At 41.6% G+C, this 25,971-nt stretch overlaps 1 protein-coding gene across 5 annotated transcripts in view; it reads right to left on the reverse strand.

Annotated features, from left to right (window-relative positions):
• LOC106603446 (dual specificity tyrosine-phosphorylation-regulated kinase 1A) overlaps positions 1 to 25,971 on the reverse strand; it is a 48,686-nt gene that overhangs the window by 20,793 nt on the left and 1,922 nt on the right. Inside the window, exon 2 of one of the 5 annotated variants that reach the window (XM_045717166.1) lies at positions 15,300 to 15,675. The exons of the other annotated variants lie outside the window; for them this stretch is intronic. The gene's annotated coding sequence lies outside the window, so the exon portion shown is untranslated. The remainder of the gene's footprint in view (positions 1 to 15,299; positions 15,676 to 25,971) is intronic. 5 annotated transcript variants of the gene reach the window in all.

Here is a 25,971-nt window from a genome sequence, read left to right on the forward strand (position 1 = left end):
TTGGGAAATCCAACCAGGCTGAGACAGCACATTTACGATTGCTTTTACAGTAAACTGGAACTCCAATTTCTCCTGGACAGGCAGGTGTAATCTCGCAACAAAAAAATAAGAAAAGTGAGGCCATGACTTTTCCCTCAAAACTGTGCCGAAGATCAGTGGCAACTAAAGTGGAGTTGACTAACAGTCCCCCAGAGGTCAATTGAAACTATAGCGACATCAGTTTTAATTGATTCAATCACAGGAGGAGGTATCATAATTACACAAATGACAGCCTTAAGACTCAAACCTGGTCAAGTATGGGTAGCTGCAGCCCAATATGGGGGCCGGAGAAAGGGTGTGTCGAAAGGAGTCAGTGTATGGAAAGCAAATAAGCTAATTGGGCAGATTTGATGACACTCAAGACCGATTGTGTGATTGTGTGAGGCGGCAACCAGTGCTAAGGCGGCAACCAGTGCTGTATTGACGTGCCTGCCGAACTGCTTTATACTGGCTATTCAAATCAAATTGTATTGTTCACACACGTTTAGCAGATTTTATTGTGGGTGTAGTGAAATGCTTGTGTTTCTAGCTCCAACAGTGCAGCAACATCTAACAATTTCACAACAATACACACACATCTAAAGTAAAGGAATTATATATAAATATTTAGATGAGCAGCGACATGGAGCAACATGGACTAAAATACAGTAAAATAGAATACAGTTGAATACAGTATATACATATATGAGATATGTAACCATTATTAAAGTGACTAGTGTTACATGTGGCCAGTGATTTCAAGACTATATATATAGGGCAGCAGCCTCCTGTATTTATGCTGCAGTAGTTTATGTGTCGGGCGGCTAGGGTCGTCTGTTATATCTGGAGTATTTCTCCTGTCTTATCCGTTGTCCTGTGTGAATTTAAGTATGCTCTCTCTAATTCTCTCTCTCGGAGGAGGAGGACCTGAGCCCTAGGACCATGCCTCAGGACTACCTGGCATGATGACTCCTTGCTGTCCCCAGTCCACTTGGCCGTGCTGCTGCTCCAGTTTCAACTGTTCTGCCTGCAGCTATGGAACCCTGACCTGTTCACCGGACGTGCTACCTGTCCCAGACCTGCTGTTTTCAACTCTCTAGAAACAGCAGGAGCAGTAGAGATGTTCTCAATGATCGGCTATGAAAAGCCAACTGACATTTACTCGAGGTGCTGACTTGTTGCACCCTCGACAACTACTGTGATTATTATTTGATCATGCTGGTCATTTATGAACATTTGAACATCTTGGCCATGTTCTGTTATAATCTCTACCCGGCACAGCCAGAAGAGGACTGGCCACCCCTCAGCCTGGTTCCTCTCTAGGTTTCTTCCTAGGTTTTGGCCTTTCTAGGGAGTTTTTCCTAGCCACCGTGCTTCTACACCTGCATTACTTGCTGTTTGGGGTTTTAGGCTGGGTTTCTGTACAGCACTTTGAGATATCAGCTGAAGTAAGAAGGGCTATATTAATACATTTGATTTGATTTAGTGATGGCAAGTTTAAGGTCGTGTCGGCGGCGGTAGCTAACGTGGCAATTTTTTTCCCCTCCCATGATTTTATTTAAAGTAGGAGAGCAGCCTGCACAATAAATACATATTGATAACCATCCCTATCCAAGATGGCGTAGCAGTTCAGATCCCTTTGTCTTCGTCTTGTTGTGTCCTGTATATCTTTTTTTCCCTTCGTATATATTTTTTTTATATTATAACCTCAGTTTCAACATACTCTCCTGGAACCCGCCTCACCCAATGTGGTATGGATCTGCTATTTTCTATACTCTAGAACCAGAACCCCCCAACAAAAGCTAGCCAGCTAACTAGCTAAAAGTCAGTTAGCCACTGCTAGCAGTCATCAGCTAACCTTAGCCTTGTCAACTCCTGCCAGTTTGCACAGCGAGTTTCAACCCAGAGCTTACCGGACTGCTCTTTCTCCACATCTCCGGTTTCCTACCCCAAGCTCTGAACCTTTTCACCTGAATCATCGCAGGTAGCTAACTGCTATCCGAGTGGCTACCCCCTGGCTAACGTCTCTGTCTCGAAGCAAGCACCAGTGAGCCTGGAAATAGCCTCGTGCTAGGCCCATCCCCCGGCAAGCTGAAGAGGTCCATCAGCCTCTCCTTGGGCTACAATACATATTTTGCCAATTGGCCTGGAGCCCTTTTACTGCCGACACAGAGCCCCGCCGATTCCACCACGACTGGTCTACCGACGTAACCCGCCCGAGGGTGTCAACAGACTCCTCCGTCGCGACATCCCCTGAAGGCCCATCCGCTAGCCTGCTAGCCGCAGCCCGCTAGCTGTCTAGAGTATATCGGACTGCTAGCTGAAGAGGACCAACCAATTTCTTGGGCTACAATACCTATTTTGCTAATTGGCCTGGACCCTTTTACTGCCTACACGGAGCCCTGCCAATCCAACACGACTAGTCTGCCAACGTAACCGCATGAGGGGGCTACAACAGACTTCTTCCGTCGTGACGTCCTCCCCAAGGCCCTTCTGCTAGCCTACTAGCCCCGGCCTGCTAGCTGTCTGAATCGCCGTGTCTCCAGCTCGCCTATCCTCCCACTGGTCCCAATGATCACTAGGCTACGCATGCCTCTCCCTGATGTCAATATGTCTTGTCCATTGCTGTTAGTGATTGTCTTATTTCACTGTAGACTACAGCACTGCTCAATATGCCTTAGCTAGCCCTTTTGTTCCACCTCCCACACATCCAGTGACCTCACCTGGTCTAAATGATGTCTCTAGATACAAAACCTCTCATCGTCACTCAATGCCTAGGTTTACCTCCACTTTAGTCACAACCTACCATACCCTTGCCTGTACATTATGCCTTCAATCTATTATTCCGCACCCATAAACCTGTTCCTTCTACTCTCTGTTCCGAACACACTAAACGACCAGTTCATATAGCCTTCAGCCGTACCCTTATCCTACTCCTCCTCTGGTAATGTAGAGGTTAATCCAGGCCCTGCAGCACCTAGCTCCACTCCCCAGGCGCTCTCATTTGTTGATTTCTATAACCGTAAAAGCCTTGGTTTCATGCATGTTAACCTCTATGGGCTAGGTGGGACGCTAGCGTGCCACCCGTGGTGCACTCCATCAACAGCAGGTGCATTTCAAGAGCGGCAAATTTGAATCCAAATAAATGTCAAAATTCAAATTTTTCAAACATACAACTATTTTACACCCTTTGAAAGATAAACATCTCCTTAATCTAACCACGTTTTACGATTTCAAAAAGGTTTTACGGCGAAAGCATAAATTTAGAGTATGTTAGGACAGTACATTTACAAGAGTTGTGTGTAATGTTTTGTCAAGTCAAAGACAGGGTCACCAAAACCATAAAACCAGCTAAAATGATGCACTAACCTTTTACAATCTCCATCAGATGACACTCCTAGGACATTATGTTAGACAATGCATGCATTTTTAGTTCTATCAAGTTCATATTTATATCCAAAAACAGCGTTTTACTATGGCATTGATGTTGAGGAAATCGTTTCCCTCCAATAACCGGCAGTCAAGTCAGCGTCACAAATTAAATAATTAAAATTAGAAAACATTGGTAAAATATTATATTGTCATTTAAAGAATTATAGATTTACATCTCTTGAACGCAATCAACTTGCCAGATTTAAAAATAACCTTACTGGGAAATCACACTTTGCAATAATCTGAGCACTGCGCCCAGAAAAATACGCGTTGCGATACAGACTAGACGTCATGTTGGGGAGATCTAAAATCGAAAATACTATGTAAATAATCCATTACCTTTGATTCTCTTCATCAGATGTCACTTCCAGGTATCACAGGTCCATAACGAATGTAGTTTTGTTCAAAAAAGCTCATCATTTATGTCCAAAAATCTCCGTCTTGTTAGCACATGATCTAAGCCAGCCGGACTTCTCGTCATGAACGAGGGGAAAAAATATATTTACGTTCGTTCAAACATGTCAAACGTTGTATAGCATAAATCATTAGGGCCTTTTTTAACCAGAACATGAATAATATTCAAGGTGGACGAATGCATACTCTTTTATAACGTATTGGAACGAGGGTACCCAACATGAACTCGCGCCAGGTGTCTAATGGGACATCATCGTTCCATGGCTCTTGTTCGGTCAGATCTCCCTCCAGAAGACTCAAAACACTTTGTAAAGGCTTGTGACATCTAGTGGAAGCAATAGGAAGTGCCAAAATATTCCTCAGCCCCTGTGTTTTTCAATGGGATAGGTTTAAAGGTAATACAACACATCAGGTATCCACTTCCTGTCAGAAAATGTCTCAGGGTTTTGCCTGCCAAATGAGTTCTGTTATACTCACAGACACCATTCAAACAGTTTTAGAAACTTTAGAGTGTTTTCTATCCATATGTAATAAGTATATGCATATTCTAGTTACTGGGTAGGATTAGTAACCAGATTAAATCGGGTACATTTTTTTAATCCAGACGTGCAAATGCTGCCCCCTAGCCCTAACAGGTTAACATTAGAAGCCTCCCTAAATTTGTTTTACTCACTGCTTTAGCACACTCTGCAAACCCGGATGTCCTAGCCGTGTCTGAATCCTGGCTTAGGAAGGCCACCAAAAATCCTGAAAATTCCATTCCTAACTATAACATTTTCCCACAAGATACAACCTGCAGAGTTCTGTCATACTATCCAGGTCTGTGCCCAAACAATTTCAGCTTCTACTTCTAAAAATCCACCTTTCCAGAAACAAGTCTCTCACCGTTGCCACCTGTTATAGACCACCTTCTGCCCCCAGCTGTGCCCTGGACACCATATGTGAATTGATTGCCCCCCATCTATCTTCAGAGCTCGTACTGTTAGGTGACCTAAACTGGGACATGCTTAACCTGTTATGGCTAGGGGGCAGTATTTTCACGGCCGGATAAAAAACGTACCCGATTTAGTCTGATTATTACTCCTGCCCAGAAACTAGAATATGCATATAATTATTAGCTTTGGATCGAAAATACTCCAAAGTTTCTAAAACTGTTTGAACGGTGTCTGTGAGTATAACAGAACTCATATGGCAGGCCAAAACCTGAGAAGATTCCATGCAGGAAGTGCCCTGTCTGACAATTTCTTGGCCTTCTTGATTATCTCTATCCATTACAGGGGATCTCTGCTGTTACGTGACACTTCCTACGGCTCCCATGGGTTCTCAGAAGGCGGTAAAAAGCTGAATCGTGGCTTTGCAGGCTCTGGCTGAAAAAAAGTAGCGCGTTTGGATAGTGGGTGGTCACAGTCATGAGAGACTCAGGCTCGTGCACGAGTTGACTCCATGTTTTATCTTTGAACGAAAACCACCACTCCCGGTCGGATTATCGTTTTTTTACGAGAAAAATGGCATAAAAATTGATTTTAAACAGCGGTTGACATGCTTCGAAGTACGGTAATGGAATATTTAGAAAAACAAATGTCACGAAACGCATCGTGCGCGTGACCCTTCGTCACCCTTGGATAGTGTCTTGAACGCACGAACAAAACGCCGCTATTTGGATATAACAATGGATTATTTTGAACCAAACCAACATTTGTTATTGAAGTAGCAGTCCTGGGAGTGCATTCTGACGAAGAACACCAAAGGTAATCAAACTTTTCTAATAGTAAATCGGAGTTTGGTGAAGGCTAAACTTGCTGGGTGTCTAAATAGCTAGCCCGGTGATGCCGGGCTATGTACTCAGAATATTGCAAAATGTGCTTTCACCGAAAAGCTATTTTAAAATCGGACACCTCGATTGCACAAAGGAGTTCTGTATCTATAATTCTTAAAATAATTGTTATGTTTTTTGTGAACGTTTTTCGTGAGTAATTTAGTAAATTCACCGGAAGTGTTCGGTGGGAATGCTGGTTCTGAACGTCACATGCTAATGTAAAAAGCTGTTTTTTGATATAAATATGAACTTGATTGAACAAAACATGCATGTATTGTATAACATAATGTCCTAGGGTTGTCATCTGATGAAGATCATCAAAGGTTAGTGCTGCATTTAGCTGTGGTTTTGTTTTTTGTGACATTATATGCTAGCTTGAAAAATGGGTGTCTGATTATTTCTGGCTGGGTACTCTGCTGATATAATCTAATGTTTTGCTTTCGCTGTAAAGCCTTTTTGAAATCGGACAGTGTGGTTAGATAAAGGAGAGTCTTGTCTTTAAAATGCTGTAAAATAGTCATATGTTTGAAAAATGGAAGTTTTTGTATTTTTGAGGAATTTGTAATTCGCGCCACGCCCATCATTGGATATTGGAGCCGGTGTTCCGCTAGCGGAACGTCTAGATGTAAGAGATTAACACCCCAGCCGCCCTACAATCTAAGCTAGATGCCCTCAATCTCACACAAATTATCAATGAACCTACCAGGTACAACCACAAATCTGTAAACACGAGCACCCTCATAGATATCATCCTGACCAACATGCCCTCTAAATACACCTCTGCTGTCTTCAACCAGGATCTCAGCGATCACTGCCTCATTGCCTGCGTCCGTAATGGGTCTGTGGTCAAACGACCACCCCTCATCACTGTCAAACGCTCCCTAAAACACTTCAGCGAGCAGGCCTTCCTAATCGACCTGGAAGGATATTGACCTCATTCCGTCAGTAGAGGATGCCTGGTTATTCTTTAAAAAGTGCATTCCTCACCATCTTAAATAAGCATGCACCATAAAAAAAGTTTTTGAACAAGGTACAGATATAGCCCTTGGTTCACTCAAGACCTGACTGCCCTTGCCCAGCACAAAAACATAATGTGGCAGACTGCATTAGCATCGCGATATGTAACTTTTCAGAGAAGTTAGGAACCAATATAAAGAGGCAGTTAGGAAAGCAAAGGCTAGCTTCTTCAAGCGGAAATTTGCATCCTGTAGCACAAACTAGAGGTCAACCGATTATCACTTTCCAATGCCGATAGCGATTATTGGAGGCCCGAAAAGGCCGATACCGATTAAATCGGCCGATTTTTGTGACAATTACAACAATACTGAATGAACACTTATTTTAACTTAATATAATACATCAATAAAATCAATTTAGCCTTAACCTCTCTGGGCTAGGCGGGACGAATTCGTCCCACCTACGTAACAGCCAGTTGAATTTCAAAACCTTTGAAATGCTATTACTTCAATTTCTCAAACATATGACTATTTTACAGCTATTTAAAGACAAGACTCTCGTTAATCTAACCACACTGTGCGATTTCAAAAAGGCTTTACAACGAAAGCAAAACATTAGATTATGTCAGCAGAGTACCAAGCCAGAAATAATCAGACACCCATTTTTCAAGCTAGCATATAATGTCACAAAAACCCAGAAGACAGCTAAATGCAGCACTAACCTTTGATGATCTTCGTCAGATGACACCCCTAGGACATTATGTTATACAATACATGCATGTTTTGTTCAATCAAGTTCATATTTATATCAAAAACCATTTTTTTACATTAGCATGTGACGTTCAGAACTAGCATACCCCCCGCAAACTTCCGGCGAATTCACTAACAATTTATTAAATTACTCACGATAAACGTTCACAAAAAGCATAACAATTATTTTAAGAATTATAGATACAGAACTCCTCTATGCACTCGATATGTCCGATTTTAAAATAGCTTTTTGGTGAAAGCACATTTTGCAATATTCTAAGTACATAGCCCAGGCATCACGGGCTAGCTATTTAGACACCCGGCAAGTTTAGCACTCACCAATATCAGGTTTACTATTATAAAAGTTTGATTACCTTTTGTTGTCTTCGTCAGAATGCACTCCCAGGACTGCTACTTCAATAACAAATGTTGGTTTGATCCAAAATAATCCATCGTTATATCCGAATAGCGGCGTTTTGTTCGTGCGTCCCAGACACTATCTGAAATGGTAAATCAGGGTCGCGTGCATGGCGCAACTCGTGACAAAAAAAAATCTAAATATTCCATTACCGTACCTCGAAGCATGTCAACCGCTGTTTAAAATCCATTTTTATGCAATTTCTCTCGTAAAAAAGCGATAATATTCAGACCGGGAATGGCCATTTAGCTAAACAGAGGGAAGTAAACAAAGCTTTCGGTCGACGCGGGCACGAGCCTGAGTCTCACAGTACTGTAACCAGCCACTACCCAAACGCGCTACTTTTTTTCAGCCAGAGCCTGCAAAGCCACGATTTTAGCTTTTTACCGCCTTCTGAGACCCTATGGCAGCCGTAGGAAGTGTCACGGGACAGCTAAGATCCTCACTCTTCAATAAACAGAGACAAGAAGAACGACACCTTGTCAGAGAGGCCACTTCCTGCATGAAACCTCAGTTTTTTGCCTGCCAAATGAGTTCTGTTATACTCACAGACACCATTCAAACAGTTTTAGAAACTTTAGGGTGTTTTCTATCCATATGTAATAAGTATATGCATATTCTAGTTACTGGGTAGGAGTGGTAACCAGATTAAATCAGGTACGTTTTTTATCCGGCGGTGTAAATACTGCCCCCTAGCCCTAACAGGTTAAATAAATAATGAAACATGTTCAATTTGGTTTAAATAATGCAAAAACAAAGTGTTGGAGAAGAAAGTAAAAGTGCAATATGTGCCATGTAAAAAAGCTAACGTTTAAGTTCCTTGCTCAGAACATGAGAACATATGAAAGCTGGTGGTTCCTTTGAACATGAGTCTTCAATATTCCCAGGTAAGAAGTTTTAGGTTGTAGTTATTATAGGAATTATAGGACTATTTCTCCCTATACGATTTGTATTTCATATACCTTTGACTCTTGGATGTTCTTATAGGTACTTTAGTATTGCCAGTGTAACAGTATAGCTTCCATCCCTCTCCTCGGTCCTACCTGGGCTCAAACCAGGAACACATCGACAACAGCCACCCTCGAAGCAGCGTTACCCATGCAGAGGAAGGGAAAAAAACTACTCCAAGCCTCAGAGCAAGTGACGTTTGAAACGCTATTAGCGGGCACCCGGCTAACTAGCTAGCCATTTCACATCGGTTACACCAGCCTAATCTTGGGGGTTGATAGGCTTGAAATCATAAACAGCGCAATGCTTGAAGAATTGCGAAGAGCTGCTGGCAAAACGCACAAAGGTGCTGTTTGAATGAATGCTTATGAGCCTGCTGCTGCCTACCATCGCTCAGTCAGACTGCTCTATCAAATCATAGACTTAATTATAACATAATAACACACAGAAATACGAGCCTTTGGTCATCAATATGGTCAAATCCGGAAACTATCATTTCGAAAATGAAACGTTTATTATTTCAGTGAAATACGGAACTGTTCCGCATTTTATCTAACGGGTGGCATCCCTAAGTCTAAATATTCCTGTTACATTGCACAACCTTCAATGTTATGTCATAATTATGTACAATTCTGGCAAATTAATTACGGCCTTTGTTAGGAATAAATGGACTTCACACAGTTCGCAATGAGCCAGGCGGCCCAAACTGCTGTATATACCCTGACTGCTTGCACGGAACGCAAGAGAAGTGACACAAATTCATGTTAGCAGGCAATATTAACTAAATATGCAGGTTTAAAATATATATAATTGTGTTTTGATTTAAAGAAAGGCATTGATGTTTATGGTTAGGTACATTGGTGCAACGACAGTGCTTTTTTCGCAAATGCGCTTGTTAAATCAACACCCGTTTGTCGAAGTAGGCTGTGATTCGATGAGAAATTAACGGGCACCTCATCGATTATATGCAACGCAGGACACGTTAGATAAACTAGTAATATCATTAATAAAATAAAACATAAAAAAAAATAAACAAATGAGAAGAAAAAATATATATATATATAGATATATAGATATATATATATAAGGCAAATTGGTGGCCAAAAATACCGATTATTAGGAAAACTTGAAATCGGCCCTAATTAATCGTCCAATCCGATTAATCGGCCGACCTCTAGCACAAACTCCCAAAAGATCTGGGACACTGTAAAGTCCATGAAGAATAAGAGCAGCACCTCCCAGCTGACCACTGCACTGAGGCTAGGAAACACTGTCACCACCAATAAATCGAGAATTTCAATAAGCTTCTGAAAGAGCTGCAAAATCTGGACCCTTACAAAATCAGCTGGGCTAGACAATCTGGACCCTCTCTTTCTAAAATTATCCACCGCAATTGCTGCAACCCCTATTACTAGACTGTTCAACCTCTTTCGTATCGTCTGAGATCCCCAAAGATTGGAAAGCAGCCGCGGTCATCCCCCTCTTCAAAGGGGGAGACACTCTAGACCCAAACTGTTACAGACCTATATCTATCCTACCATGCCTTTCTAAGGTCTTCGATAGCCAAGTTAACAAAACAGATCACCGACCATTTCGAATCCCACCGTACCTTCTCCACTATGCAATCTGGTTTCCAAGCTGGTCATTGCTGCACATCAGCCACGCTCAAGGTCCTACACGATTTCATAACCGCCATTGATAAAAGACAATACTGTGCAGCCGTATTCATCGACCTGGCCAAGGCTTTCGAACTTTGTCAATCACCACATTCTTATCGGCAGACTCAACAGACCTGGTTCACCAACTACTTCTCAGACAGAGTTCAGTGTGTCAAATCGGAGGGCCTGTTGTCCGGACCTCTGGCAGTCTCTATGGGGGTGCCACAGGGTTCAATTCTTGGGCCGACTCTTTTCTCTGTATACATCAATGTCGTCGTTCTTACTGCTGGTGATTCTCTGATCCACCTCCACGACACCATTCTGTATACTTCTGTCCCTTCTTGGACACTGTGTTAACTAACCTCCAGATGAGCTTCAACACCATACAACTCTCCTTCCGTGGCCTCCAACTGCTCTTAAATGCAAGTAAAACTAAATGCATGCTCTTCAACCAATCGCTGCCCGCACGTCCAGCATCACTACTCTGGACGGTTCTTACTTTGAATATGTGGACAACTACAAATACCTAGGTGTCTGGTTAGACTGTAAACTCTCCTTCCAGACTCACATTAAGCATCTCCAATTCAAAATGAAATCTAGAATCGGCTTCCAATTTTGCAACAAAGCATCCTTCACTCATGCTGCCAAACATACCTTCGTAAAACTGACTATCCTACCGATCCTTGACTTTGGCGATGTCATTTATAAAATAGCCTCCAACATTCTACTCAGCAAATTGGATGCAGTCTATCACAGTGCCATCCGTTTTGTCACCAAAGTCCCATATACAACCCACCACTGCGACCTGTATGCCCTCGTTGGCTGGCCCTCGCTTTATATTCATGGCGAAACCCACTGGCTGTCACAAGAATTTCTATCTCAATGTTCTAACTGAACTATTTTATAACTCCATCTGTATCCTAGAGGTTGTAATGCTCTAAGTTTTAATTAACAGACAGAGTCCCAGCATACAAATGATCAGTTCTTTATTCAGAGAGCTCTACCCTCTCAAGTTCAGAGACCATCTTTTATACACACACATCAGTCGAGAATCCCACCCCACTTTGGGCGGGCTGTAATGTTCCACTGTACACATACATTGTTTATCATATTCTGCAACATGTTTCATAATTTTCTGCAAGCCTAACAGTTTCTCCACTCCACGGGTGGGGACAGAATGTCCTGTAAGGAACACGATGTTCTAATTCTATCCTGCCTACGCTGCACACATTATCAACTTATAGTCTTGTGTGTCTAATGGATTTCACACACAGTGATACAGTTTCAGGGTGAAATATCTTAATCATTACTTTAAACATATAAGAAATTGTATCACTGGGTCCAGGTCATCTACAAGTCTCTGCTAGGTAAAGCCCCTCCTTATCTCAGCGCACTGGTGATAATGGCGGTGGATAATTTTAGAGAGGGTCCATATTGTCTCGCCCAGCTGATTTGTACGGGTCCAGGTTATGCAGCTCTTTCAGAACATCTGGATTTGGGTGAAAGGGAAGCTGGGGAGGCTCGGGCAAGTAGCTGCGAGGGGTGCGGAGCTGTTGGCCGGGGTTGGGCTAGCCAGGAGGAAAAAGCATGGCCACCCGTAGAGAAATGCTTATTGAAATGTTCGATTATCATGGATTTATCGGTGGTGACCGTGTCGCCTAGCCTCAGTGGAGTGGGCAGCTGGGAGGAGGTGCTTTTGTTCTCCATGGTTAGAGCTACAGGACGCAAATTTCTGTTTGAAAAAGCTAGCCTTTGCTATCCTGACTGACTGTGTGTATTGGTTCCTGACTTCCCTGAACAGTTGCATATCACAGGGATATCCGCCACAGGATGTTTTTGTGCTGGTCAAGGGCAGTCAGGTCTGGAATGAACCAAGGGCTATATCGGTTCTTAGTTCTACATTTTTTGAAAGTGGCATGCTTATTTAAGATGGTGAGAAAATTACTTTCAAAGAACGACCAGGCATCCTCGACTGACGGGATGAGGTCAATATCCTTCTTGGATACCTGGGCCAGGTCGATTAGAAAGGTCTGCTCGCAGAAGTGTTTTAGGGAGCATTTGACAGTGATGAGAGGTGGTCGTTTGACCGCGGACCCATAGCGGATGCAGGCAATGAGGCTGTGATTGCTGAGATCCTGATTGAAAACAGCAGAGGTGTATTTTGAGGGGAAGTTGGTCAGGATAATATCTATGAGGGTGCCCATGTTTACGGACTAGGGGGTTGTACCTGGTGGTTTCCTTGATAATTTGTGTGAGATTGAGGGCATCTAGTTTAGATCGTAGGACTGCTGGGGTGTTAACCTCTATGGGCTAGGTGGGACGCTAGCCCATAGATTATGTCAGCAGACTACCCAGCCAGAAATAATCAGACAGCCATTTTTCAAGTTAGCATATAATGTCACATAAACCCAAACCACAGCTAAATGTAGCACTAACCTTTGATGATCTTCATCAGATGACAACCCTAGGACATTATGTTATACAATACATGCATGTTTTGTTCAATCAAGTTCATATTTATATCAAAAACCAGCTTTTTACATTAGCATGTGACTAGCATGTGACTAGCATTCCCACCGAACACTGCCGGTGAATTTACTAAATTACTCACGATAAACGTTCACAAAAAGCATAACAATTATTTTAAGAATTATAGATACAGAACTCCTTTATGCACTCGATATGTCCGATTTTAAAATAGCTTTTCGGTGAAAGCACATTTTGCAATATTCTCAGTAGATAGCCCGGCATCACAGGGCTAGCTATTTAGACACCCAGCAGGTTTAGCACTCATCATAGTCAGATTTACTATAAGAAAAATGTTCTTACCTTTGTTGTCTTCGTCAGAATGCACTCCCAGGACTTCTACTTCAATAAGAAATGTTGGTTTGGTCCAAAATAATCCATCGTTATATCCAAACAGCGGCGTTTTGTTCGTGCGTTCTAGACACTATCCTAAAGGCTAAATAAGGGTGACGAGCATGGCGCAATTCGTGACAAAAGAATTCTAAATATTCCATTACCGTACTTCGAAGCATGTCAACCGCTGTTTAAAATAAATTTTTATGGCATTTTTCTCATAAAAAAGCGATAATATTCCGACCGGGAATCTGCGTTTAGATAAACAGACAAAGGAAAAGAAACCATTCGGTCGAAGCGGGCATGCGCCTAAGCCCATAGTACTCAGTGGCCACTTGCCAAAAGCGATAAAGTGTTTCAGCCAGAGCCTGCCTCGATATCGTTCAACGGTTTCCCGGGCTCTGAGATCCTATGGACGACGTAGGAAGTGTCACGTTATTGCACAGATCCTGAGTCTTCAATAAAAAGAGCCAAGATGAAACACTACTTCTCAGACAGGCCACTTCCTGCTTGAAATCTTCTCAGGTTTTGGCCTGCCATAGGAGTTCTGTTATACTCACAGACACCATTCAAACAGTTTTAGAAACTTTAGGGTGTTTTCTATCCAAAGCCAATAATTATATGCGTATTCTGGTTACTGGGCAGGTGTAGTAACCAGATTAAATCGGGTACGTTTTTTATCCAGCCATGCAAATACTGCCCCCTATCCCCAACAGGTTAAGCATATCCCAGTTTAGGTCACCTAATAGAACAAACTCTGAAGATAGATGGGGGGCAATCAATTCACATATGGTGTCCAGGGCACAGCTGGGGGCAGAAGGTGGTCTATAACAGGCGGCAAAAGTGAGAGACATTTCTGGAGAGATTCATTTTTAAAATTAGAAGCTCGAACTGTTTGGGCATAGACCTGGAAAGTATGACAGAACTTTGCAAGCTAACTCTTCCCCTTTGGGTTAGGGGTAGGGTTAGAGTTCTATCTTGACGGAAAATGTTGTAGTTGGGTATGGAAATATCTGAATTTTTGATGGCCTTCCTAAGCCAGGATTCAGACACGGCGGAGTGTGCTAAAGCAGTGAGTAAAACAAACTTAGGGAGGAGGCTTCTGATGTTAACATGCATGAAACAAAGTCTTTCTCGATTACAGAAGTCAACAAATGAGAATGCCTGGGGACACGCAGGGACTGGGTTAGCCTCCACATCACCCGAGGAACAGAGGAGTAGGATGAGGGTACGGCTAAATGCTAGCAAAACTGGTCGTCTAGTGCGTTGGGGACAGAGAATAAAAGGAGCAGATTTCTGGCCGTGGTAGAATAGATTCAGGGCATAATGTTCAGACAGGGGTATGGTGGTGTGTGGGTACAGTGGAGGTAAGCTCAGGCACTGAGTGATGATAAGAGGTTGCATCTCTGGACACGCTGGTTATACTGGGTGAGGTCACCGCATGTGTGGGAGGTGGGACAAAGGAGGTATCTAAGGCATGTACAGTGGGACTAGGGGCTCCGCAGTAAACTAAAAGAATGATAACTATCTTAAATAAAGGCGTAAAAAAATTAATTAAAAAAAATCATAAAATAAAATCAGCAAATCGGTGGCCAAAAATACCGATTACCGATTTGTTATGAAAACTTGAAATTGGCCCTAATTAATCGGCCATTCCGATTAATTGGTCGACCTCTAATACTGACACCATGTAAAATATAACTTCCACCTCCAGAAATGTGTCCAATAATTATTTAAACATATTGGACAATGCAAATAGCCTATGCATGGTCCATCTTATCAGGTATGCAATAAGCATTATCACCTGTAGCTAGTGGAGCAACGGATCACAAAACTCACGGTTCGGATCTGATCACTGATACTTAAAGCAAGGAACTTTTCGATGTTTAAATGAAACCTTAAAATAAAATATTCAATACTCAATTGTTAAATTAATGTGCAATATGAGGCATGATACCTTCTTCCTTTGAACAATAGTGAATGAAAAATGTGCCTGTTTCCACATGTAAAAGAAAGAAAGCAAAGCAGACCTGCGCTTATATCTTCAAATTATTTTTCAAAAAGATGAGGATGTCTACATTGTCTGGGGAGAGGGTAGACCTCTTTGCAGTCACTATGTCCCCTGCCGTGGAGAACACCCTCTCGCTAGGAACTGAAGTGCCAGGTAGCGTCTTGCCATCATGGCAATGTGAGGGTATTTGCACTCATTGCTTTTCCACCATGCCAGTGGATCACCATCCACTGGAATGCTGCCTTGTAGGATGCCTCCTCCTCTTTGATGGTGTTGGTAAACGTCTTGCCTGTGTCCTTGCTCGCAAAGGTCTCCCCGAAAAGCTTCTTCATGGCCAAATTATTTTGTGGAGGAGATGCTTCTGAGTCTGTTCTTGTCGGCTCTGTGGCTTGATCCTGCAGAAAAAATTACTTGATCTTTTAAACTAATAAATTATTTATTTTCATATTTCATAGAATTGTAATTGTGGAAATAACATTTAATAAAAGCCATTATTATTCCAAATAAAAAATGGATGATTCTAATAGCAATAGCATAGACTAAGATTAGACTGCAGTGTGTGTGTGTGTGTGTGTGTGTGTGTGTGTGTGTGTGTGTGTGTGTGTGTGTGTGTATATATTTTGTTTTTTACGTCCTCAGTTTTCACAATCTGGTGAGATCACTGTATGTCCTCTGGCGTAGGGCAGGGACTTGAACTTGAACGGGCAGGGACTTGAACCTTGGATCCAGTGCAGTAGATCATTGAAGGTAGTCCTGTACATTAGGGGTGTATCTGGGCTTCAGATCCTCTCTAATGGCAGCCTTGACATCTCTAGTGATGGTGCTGTCTGCCTCACTTGGAGCCAGGGATTGTAGAATCCTTGTTTTCAGAGGTGGAATCATGGACACGGGTTTACGGTGAAGTTTCAGTTCTCAATAGGGTTGTAACCATTTTGAGGGGTTTGAGCACCAGGAGGACCTCCCCTGCCACTTTCACATCATAAGACAAGGTGGTGATGTCTTAATTTCTTTTGAGTCTTGTCTGTCAGTGCAGAGTATACAGCTGCCTGCTGCTCAAGATAGCGCTCCAACATGTCATAAGTGGAGTTCCATCTTGTTGTGACATCGTGTATGAGCTTGTGAGTCGGTAGCTGTAGCATTTCTTGCTTGGTCTTAAGCACATGAGTGGCTGTTGTGCTTCGGTGGAAAAAGGAAACCACCTTCCTGATCCTTCCAAGGAGGCGGTCCATCTGGTTCACTGAGATTCCCATTTGGGATGCTAAATTGAGCTTGCTTTGCACATGTGATATCTGTGGCCCCAGTCCAACTTCTATCACTGCATTTACTTGGTTCTTGGCATTATCTGTGGTGATTGGGATATTGCCATTGGGCCTCCCTAGCTTGCACTCTGCTACTGCTCTTAGCAGTTCCTGCGCCAGATTTGTGCTTGTGTGACTGTCATATAGGGGGTGTGTCTGTAGCACCGGACTGTAGCATCTCCCACTCCTCTGTGGTGTAGTGAACAGTCACGTAGCTTTCCGTTACCCTGGAGGTCCACCCGTCTGTGGTGAGGGCAACAGAGGATGCCTTGGTTCATAAAGATCTGGCACGATCTTCATACTGAAGTGGGTGCGCAAGGGGATTTCATAGCATGGCTCAAGCACTTGCACCATATTTTTTAACCCTGCAGCGATAAACATACCAAAAGATTTGGTGATTTTGGAGCAAAGGGCTGCTTAAATGCCGCGGTGAGAAGTTGTATCCCGTCACTGACACACCAGGGTGATGACGCTTTAAATGTGTGGCCACGCTCAATGTATTTCCATGATCATACGGCTTTCTTGTGGCACAATGCCTACGCACCGTAATGGTGCTGTCCACCACGCTTCTTCCGTCATCATTTAAATATATATATTTTTTTATACCTTTATTTTATTTTAGTCAGTTAAGAACAAATTCTTATTTTCCAAGGGTTAACTGCCTTGTACCTTGTCAGCTCGGGGATTTGATCTTGTAACCTTTGGGTTACTAGTCCAACGCTCTAAACACTAGGCTACGCTGCCGCCCCTATTTCATAGGGAAGCCAATAATGCTCCCATACATGAGACTTAAATGAAGCGGGAGGCTTTTCCAGTTCTTCAGCTCCTCCGCCAGCCATGGATGTCACTGCTCTTTTTTTCTTTGCAACGCGAGCATCCAGGATTGATTCATTGGGATTCAACATGCCCCGTTCACATGAACAGTACTACACACAACTGCTTTAAAAAAATAATCAAATCAACCTTCAGGCTTCAGAGTAAATCAGAGCACGCATCTGTCTTTATCTTTTCACCTCCACTCTGCGTCAAGATTTAGGGAATTATTACTTTAAAAAGTAACAGCGTCAGTAAAACTCTTTCACACTATGATGGTTAAACTTTGCAATTGATCCGCGGTTCACATGCGTACCGAACCGTGGGGGGTGATCCGTACGGATCACAGATCAACTACAGTCCATTACACCACTCCCTGTTGCCCAACTGATGTAGCATAGTCAGGGCTTGGCGTTCATGTTAATTTGCCAGTTGTACAGCGGACCAGTACTAAGTAAAAACTACTTGGCCCGTATGAGAATTACTGGCCAGGGCCAAGTTATTGCATGCAGATTTTCAATCGTGGGTGATTTCATGTTTCATTTGCGGTCTGGGCAAGTACCTTTAATTTTTTTTCAATAATTTACATTTTTAAATATTATAGCCAACCATAAAATCTGATGTACACTGATTGTTTGTAAAACAAAAATATAACCATTCCCCCTCAATGATGACAGTCTATATTAAACTGTTTTTAAAATGTAATATTCCTCTCCAGAAATGAGCCCAATAACATATAAGGCAGGTTTGATATTTTAGTAATAAGCATTATCGCCTGCCTGATGGAGCATTGTGGCTACATAAGAAGTTTTAGGTTGTAGTTATTATAGGATTATACTATTTCTCTCTATACGATTTGTATTTCATATAGCTTTGACTATTGGATATTCTTATAGGCACTTTAGTATTGCCAGTGTAAGAGTATAGCTTCCGTCCCTCTCCTCGCTCCTACCTGGGCTCGAACCAGGAACACATCGGTAACTTTAGCATCCCTAAGTCTAAATATTCCTGTTACATTGCACAATTTTCAATGTTATGTCATAATTACGTAAAATTCTGGCAAATTAGTTCGCAACAAGCCAGGCGGCCCAAACTGTTGCATGTACCCTGACTGCGTACAATGAACGCAAGAGAAGTGACACAATTTCATGTTAGCAGGCAATATTAACTAAATATGCAGGTTTAAAAATATATACTTGTGTATTGATTTTAAAGAAAGGCATCGATGTGTATGGTTAGGTACATTGGTGCTACGACAGTGCTTTTTTTGCAAATGCGCTTGTTAAATCAACACCCGTTTGTCGAAGTAGGATGTGATTCAATGAGAAATTAACAGGCACCGCATCGATTATATGCAACGCAGGACACATTAGATTAACTAGTAATATCATCAACCATGTGTAGTTAACTAGTGATTATGTTAACCTGTTAGGGCTAGGGGGCAGTATTTACACGGCCGGATAAAAAAAAAAACATACCCAATTTAATCTGGTTATTACTACTGCCCAGAAACTAGAATATGCATATAATTATTGGCTTTGGATAGAAAACACCCTAAAGTTTCTAAAACTGTTTGAATGGTGTCTGTGAGTATAACAGAACTCATATTGCAGGCAAAAACCTCCAATGGCTCCCATAGGCTCTCAGAACCCGGGAAAAAGCTGAATGATGTAATTCCAGCCCCTGACTGAAAAACATTAGCGCCTTTGGTAAGTGGTCTATCAGAGGACCATCAGACTGAGGCGCGTGCACGAGGCGACAACATGTTTTTATTTTCTCTCTTTGTACTAAAACACGATTTCCCGGTCGGAATATTATCGCTTTTAACGAGAAAAATGGCATAAAAATTGATTTTAAACAGCGGTTGACATGCTTCGAAGTACGGTAATGGAATATTTAGAATTTTTTTGTCACGAAACGCGTCGGGCGCGTCACCCTTCTTTACCCTTTCGGATAGTGTCTTGAACGCACGAACAAAACGCCGCTATTTGGATATAACAATGGATTATTTTGAACCAAACCAACATTTGTTATTGAAGTAGAAGTCCTGGGAGTGCATTCTGACGAAGAACAGCAAAGGTAATAACATTTTTCTTATAGTAAATCTGACTTTGGTGAGGGCTAAACTTGCTGGGTGTCTAAATAGCTAGCCCTGTGATGCCGGGCTATCTACTTAGAATATTGCAAAATGTGCGTTCACCGAAAAGCTATTTTAAAAATCGGACATAGCGAGTGCATAGAGGAGTTCTGTATCTATAATTTTATCGTGAGTAATTTAGTAAATTCACCGGAAGTTTGCGGGGGGTATGCTAGTTCTGAACGTCACATGCTAATGTAAAAAGCTGGTTTTTGATATAAATATGAACTTGATTGAACAAAACATGCATGTATTGTATAACATAATGTCCTAGGGTTGTCATCTGATGAAGATCAAAGGTTAGTGCTGCATTTAGCTGTGATTTGGGTTTATGTGACATTATATGCTAGCTTGAAAAATGGGTGTCTGATTATTTCTGGCTGGGTACTCTGCTGACATAATCTAATGTTTTGCTTTCGTTGTAAAGCCTTTTTGAAATCGGACAGTGTGGTTAGATTAACGAGAGTCTTGTCTTTAAAATGCTGTAAAATAGTCATATGTTTGAGAAATTGAAGTAATAGCATTTCTAAGGTATTTGAATAACGCGCCATGGGATTCCACTGGCTGTTGACTAGGTGGGACGATGTCGTCCCACATACCCGAGAGAGGTTAACTGCCTTGTTCGGGGGGGGGGGGGGATTCGTTTTTGCAACCTTCGGTTACCAGTCCAACGCTCTAACCACCTGCATTACATTGCACTCCACAAGGATTAACAGGCTGACTACCTGTAACACGAGGGCAGTAAGAAGCAAAGGTAAGTTGTTAGCTAGCAAAAAAACTATCAATCTTAACATAATCACTAGTTAACGACACATTGTTGATGATATTACTAGTTTATCTAACGTGTCCTGCGTTGCATATGATCGATGCGGTGCCTGTTAATTTTCATTGAATCACAGCCTACTTCGACAAACGGGTGTTGATTTAACAAGCGCATTTGCGAAAAAAAGTACTGTCGTTGCACCAATGTACCTAACCATAAACATCAATACCTAACAGGAATATTTAGACTTAGTCACCCGTTAGATAAAATATGGAACGGTTCCGTATGTCAATGAAAGAAAAAAACTTTTGTTTTCGAGATGATAGTTTCCAGATTCGACCATATTAATAACCCAAGGGTCGTATTTCTGTGTGTTTATTATATTATAATTAAGTCTATGATTTGATAGAGCAGTCTGACTGAGCGGTGGTAGGCAGCAGCAGGCTCGTAAGCATTCATTCAAACAGCCCTTCGCTGTGCTTCAAGCATTGCGCTGTTTATGACTTCAACCTGGGTGGGTATAATTTGTGGAACGATCCAACAGGAATCTATTCAAAAAACTTCGTCAATAACAAGGTTTCCAAAAAACAATGCATACAAAGTTGTATAGCGGCAGAATAAGATACCGGGTAGGGAGTGGTCTATTTCATTGCGTTTTTCACTCATCACGTTTATTCCGAAAAATGTCTGTCCTCACATGTCTGTTTGCCTATGGACAAACATTAAGAATAAGCTACGTGGCGAGTTGATGCCTATTCGGCAGCTAGTTAGCTAGGTTTGTATGCGTTGCTACTTTGTATAAGTTGTTGGTTGGCAACCTTTTACTTTACGTTTTTTGGAACAGATTCCTGTTGGAACGTTCCACAAATTATACCCACCCCTTCAAGCCTATCAACTCCCAAGATTAGGCTGGTGTAACCAATGTGAAATGATTAGCTAGTTAGCCGGGTGCACGCTAATAGCGTTTCAAACGTCACTCGCTCTGAGGCTTGGAGTAGTTTTTTCCCTTCCTCTGCATGGGTAACGCTGCTTCGAGGGTGGCTGTTGTCGATGTGTTCCTGGTTTGAGCCCAGAGGGATGGAAGCTATACTGGGGGATGGAAGCTATACTGTTACACTGGCAATAAAGTGCCTATAAGAACATCCAATAGTCAAAGGTATATGAAATACAAATCGTATAGAGAGAATTAGTCCTATAATTCCTATAATAATATAATAACTACAACCTAAAACTTCTTACCTGGGAATATTGAAGACTCATGTTAAAAGGAACCACTAGCTTTCATATGTTCCCATGTTCTGAGCAAGGCACTTAAACATTAGCTTTCTTACATGGCACATATTGCACTTTTACTTTCTTCTCCAACACTTTGTTTTGCATTATTTAAACCAAATTGAACATGTTTCATTATTTATTTGAGGCTAAATAGATTTTATTGATGTATTATATTAAGTTAAAATAAGTGTTCATTCAGTATTGTTGTAACTGTCATTAAAAAAAATATATAATAAATAATAAATAAAAAATAAAATTAAAAAAAAAAATCGGCGGATTAATCGATACCGGCTTTTTTGGTCCTCCAATAATCGGTATCGGCGTTGAAAAATCATAATCGGTCGACCTCTAGTCAGTATAGTTTTATTTTCATTCATTTCAGTAAAATGTGAGAACTGAGCTTCAGTCCTTCTACACAAAAATTATCCGGGGAGACCCCGGAACCCAAAAAACAGGGCAGAGCACTGAATGTGTCTTTTGTCAAATAATGTTGGACTTTTGATTGACTGGCTAACCCCCCCCAAAGAAATGGTCCACACAATGCTTAAACCACACAGTATCACTCTCAAACAGTTACACACACAGTATCTACGCATGTGCACGGGTTCGCTTCACGCCGTTCTAGCTAGGGCACCAAAACGGAGGAGAAGTTGAGCCTTGCGCTTCAACGCTCTTAGTTGTTGCGGAAATTGACCCAATATTCTGTTTACTTTCTGCATCATATCACTGAGTCTACCTTGAATTCAAGTACACACCTAGCAAAAGACTTGTTTGGCTTGCAGTGTTTCTATAGTACACATGTGATGGGTGAGTTTGCGAAACAAACGGCCCTCAGATTGATACAAGTCATCATGATAATTTTGCCACATAGGCCTACTTTGTAGTCAACATTTAATAGGGACGTTTTTTTGTGAAAGCCTTTATAAATGACTGTTTCCTCATGCTAACTGGCTACACAAAACAAAGGCTAATTCCCTTGCCGTAGGCTACTTCTTCAAAATGTTTGCAGAAAATATGAATCACTGATGTACTATTAGAAAAGTAGTGAAGTGATTTCAATGACAGTCCACCACAACATACCAGAATCTCCTGACTTGCAAGGGGCAGTCTGTTTAATTTCATTGTGTATTAAAAACACAGTTTAAGATCAGAGGGTATTTCTCCATTGGTTTGAATTGGGGATTGAGCTTCCTGGGAAAATGTTGAACTGGGTAGAAACAGGAGGTAAGGAGGGCAGGACTTGACATGGGGTCAATTGCAGGGCTAAGAGAGGACTTGAGAAAAGTATACAATTAGACATTCGATCAAAGAGAGAGTCATGGAACCTCAACCGATCATGATATAGAGCAAATAAAGGTTAAACCTAGATTCATTTTAAAACCATTCCAACATTGCTGCAGCAGCATCCGTTTACGTGCACACGTGTGACCTGGGTAGAAGAAGCACTCAAACAGACTTGATCTAGCTAATGTTGTAGCCAATATAGATTTTTAAAAATGATTTATTTTGCTTTACAAGCACTTTGAGATTCTGTCTAATGAAAAGAGCTATAAAAGTTTAATAAATTATATGTGTAAGTGCACAAGCCATTCTCATTCATGTTCAATGTAATGTTCATAAATGGTTGGTTGTTTAGCAACAACCAACACAAGTGCAACTATGGGGCAAAACAGACAGGGTGGCTTACATTGGAGCTTAAATATTGCTTGTCAACAATGTAAAAAAATATATATATAATCACACAATGAGCACTTGTCTCAAATACATAGTTACAGTTGTTGGTTAGCTAGCGAGCAAATTTTAACATTGATATGAAATCCATCAAAACACCTCAAAAACAAGACATGGTATCATGAACAAGATGAAACGAGCTACTTAAGATTCCCTACATGACAGTTTGTCATTCTTGCTAGGAATTTTTATTTTATTTTACCTTTATTTAACCAGGTAGGCAAGTTGAGAACAAGTTCTCATTTACAATTGCGACCTGGCCAAGATAAAGCAAAACAGTTCGACAACATACAAAAACACAGAGTTACACATGGAGTAAAACAACATACAATCAATGATAGAGTAGGAAAAAAATAAGACTATATACAATGTGAGCAAATTATGTGAGATAAGGGAGGTAAAGGCAAAAAAGGCCATGGTGGCAAAGTAAATAAAGTATAGCAAGTAAAACACTGGAATGGTAGATTTGTAATTTGAAAAAAGTTAAAAGTTAAAATATAAATAATATGGTGCAAAGGAGCTAAATAAATTAAATAAATAAATACAGTAGGGGAAGAGGTAGTAGTTTGGGCTAAATTATAGATGGGCTATGTACAGGTGCAGTGATCTGGGAGCTGCTCTGATAGCTGGTGCTTAAAGCTAGTGAGGGAGATAAGTGTTTCCAGTTTCAGAGATTTTTGTAGTTCGTTCCAGTCATTGGCAGCAGAGAACTGGAAGGAGAATCGACCAAAGGAGGAGTTGGCTTTAGGGGTGACCAGAGAGATATACCTGCTGGAGCGCAGGAGATAAGGGGGGACTTTACCTAGCAGGGTCTTGTAGATGACCTGGAGCCAATGTGTTTGGCGACGATTATGAAGCGAAGGCCAGCCAACGAGAGCGTACAGGTCGCAGTGGTGGGTAGTATATGGGGCTTTGGTGACAAAACGGATGGCACTGTGATAGACTGCATCCAGCTTGTTGAGTAGGGTATTGGAGGCTATTTTGTAAATGACGTCGCCGAAGTCGAGGATTGGTAGGATAGTCAGTTTTACGAGGGTATGTTTGGCAGCATGAGTGAAGGATGCTTTGTTGCGAAATAGGAAGCCAATTCTAGATTTAACTTTGGATTGGAGATGATTGATGTGATTCTGGAAGGAGAGTTTACAGTCTAACCAGACATCTAGGTATTTGTAGTTGTCCACAAATTCTAAGTCAGAACCGTCCAGAGAAGTGATGCTGGACAGGCGGGCAGGTGCAGGCAGCGAACGATTGAAGAGCATGCATTTAGTTTTACTTGTATTTAGGAGCAGTTGGAGACCACGGAAGGAGAGTTGTATGGCATTGAAGCTCATCTGGAGGGTTGTTAACACAGTGTCCAAAGAAGGGACAGAAGTATACAGAATGGTGTCGTCTGCATAGAGGTGGATCAGAGATTCACCAGCAGCAAGAGCGACATCATTGATGTATACAGAGAAAAGAGTTGGCCCAAGAATTGAACCCTGTGGTACCCCCATAGAGACTGCCAGAGGTCCGGACAGCAGGCCCTCCGATTTGACACACTGAACTCTATCAGAGAAGTAGTTGGTGAACCAGGCGACGCAATCGTTTGCGAAACCAAGGCTACTGAGCAATCTGGCCATCCAGAATAGCAACATGCTGACTTCTGCCCATGGAAGCACACAAATAGTTTGTGATGTCAGCTAATCCATTTATTAGACTCGTGTTATTGAAAATAGCTGTTTTTACTTTCATGGATATCACCCATACACAGTCAAATATGAACCAGCATAGAAATTACTGGTAGTAATCTTGGGACACAGATGACCATATGAGTCACTTGTTGAGGAGTTTGCAGCTGTGAATGAAGTCAAAGGCAGGGAGAATGTAAATGTTTACTGTAAAGTACACTCAGCATAGAATGGTTCTATAAGTAGCCTAGATAGTTAGAGAATGTGTCCCTGAGGTCATTCTGTTTCCAAGAAACTAACCATGCCATGAATGAACCAGAAGCCCCTTTAAATAAAATTAGCCAATAGCGTCATAAGATAACTGATTGACCCACCAGTTAAACTTCAAACAAAGGCCAACCTGAGATCATCCATACCAGTCGCACACTTTACTATTCAAAGAGGTGCTTTGCTCTTGCTGTGCAATACTCTTGTAGCTGTTATATTAGACATAAGTTACCAAGGAATTAAAGGAATGACTAGGAACGGAAAACGTCATGGTGAACAGGTGCTACTACATAGCAATGATGCTGCTATCAGTTGACTGGTTATCCTGGTCTGGCCTACATGTAAAATATGGGCCTTCTCCAAGACCTTTGAAGAGGAGGAATTTACTCAAGTTATATTCTCCTAAAATCGTTCAATTTCTGAATTAAAAATAAAAGCCATTAAGCGCTCTACAAAACGTATTTGACTCATCAAAAACACACTAGTACAGGCTTTGTACAAATTTACATTTACAAAGTCATGGGTATGCCTACTTTATTGACAGCAGAGGTGGGCTACCTCTTCTGAGTTCTCCTCAAATTAGTAACGTGAGGTTTGTTTAGTTTTCCCTACTGAACTTGCTGCTTCAGTCAGTGTATATTTTTGACATCTTATTGTGTAATGTTAATTTTGTGATGTGGAACTTACATTCAACTATTCGTGTCAGCTACGAAATTCCTCATTCAATTTCAATTAGTAAA

The sequence above is a fragment of the Salmo salar genome, chromosome ssa04 (assembly GCF_905237065.1).
Source record: "Salmo salar chromosome ssa04, Ssal_v3.1, whole genome shotgun sequence".
In the NCBI taxonomy this organism is placed as follows: domain Eukaryota; kingdom Metazoa; phylum Chordata; class Actinopteri; order Salmoniformes; family Salmonidae; genus Salmo; species Salmo salar.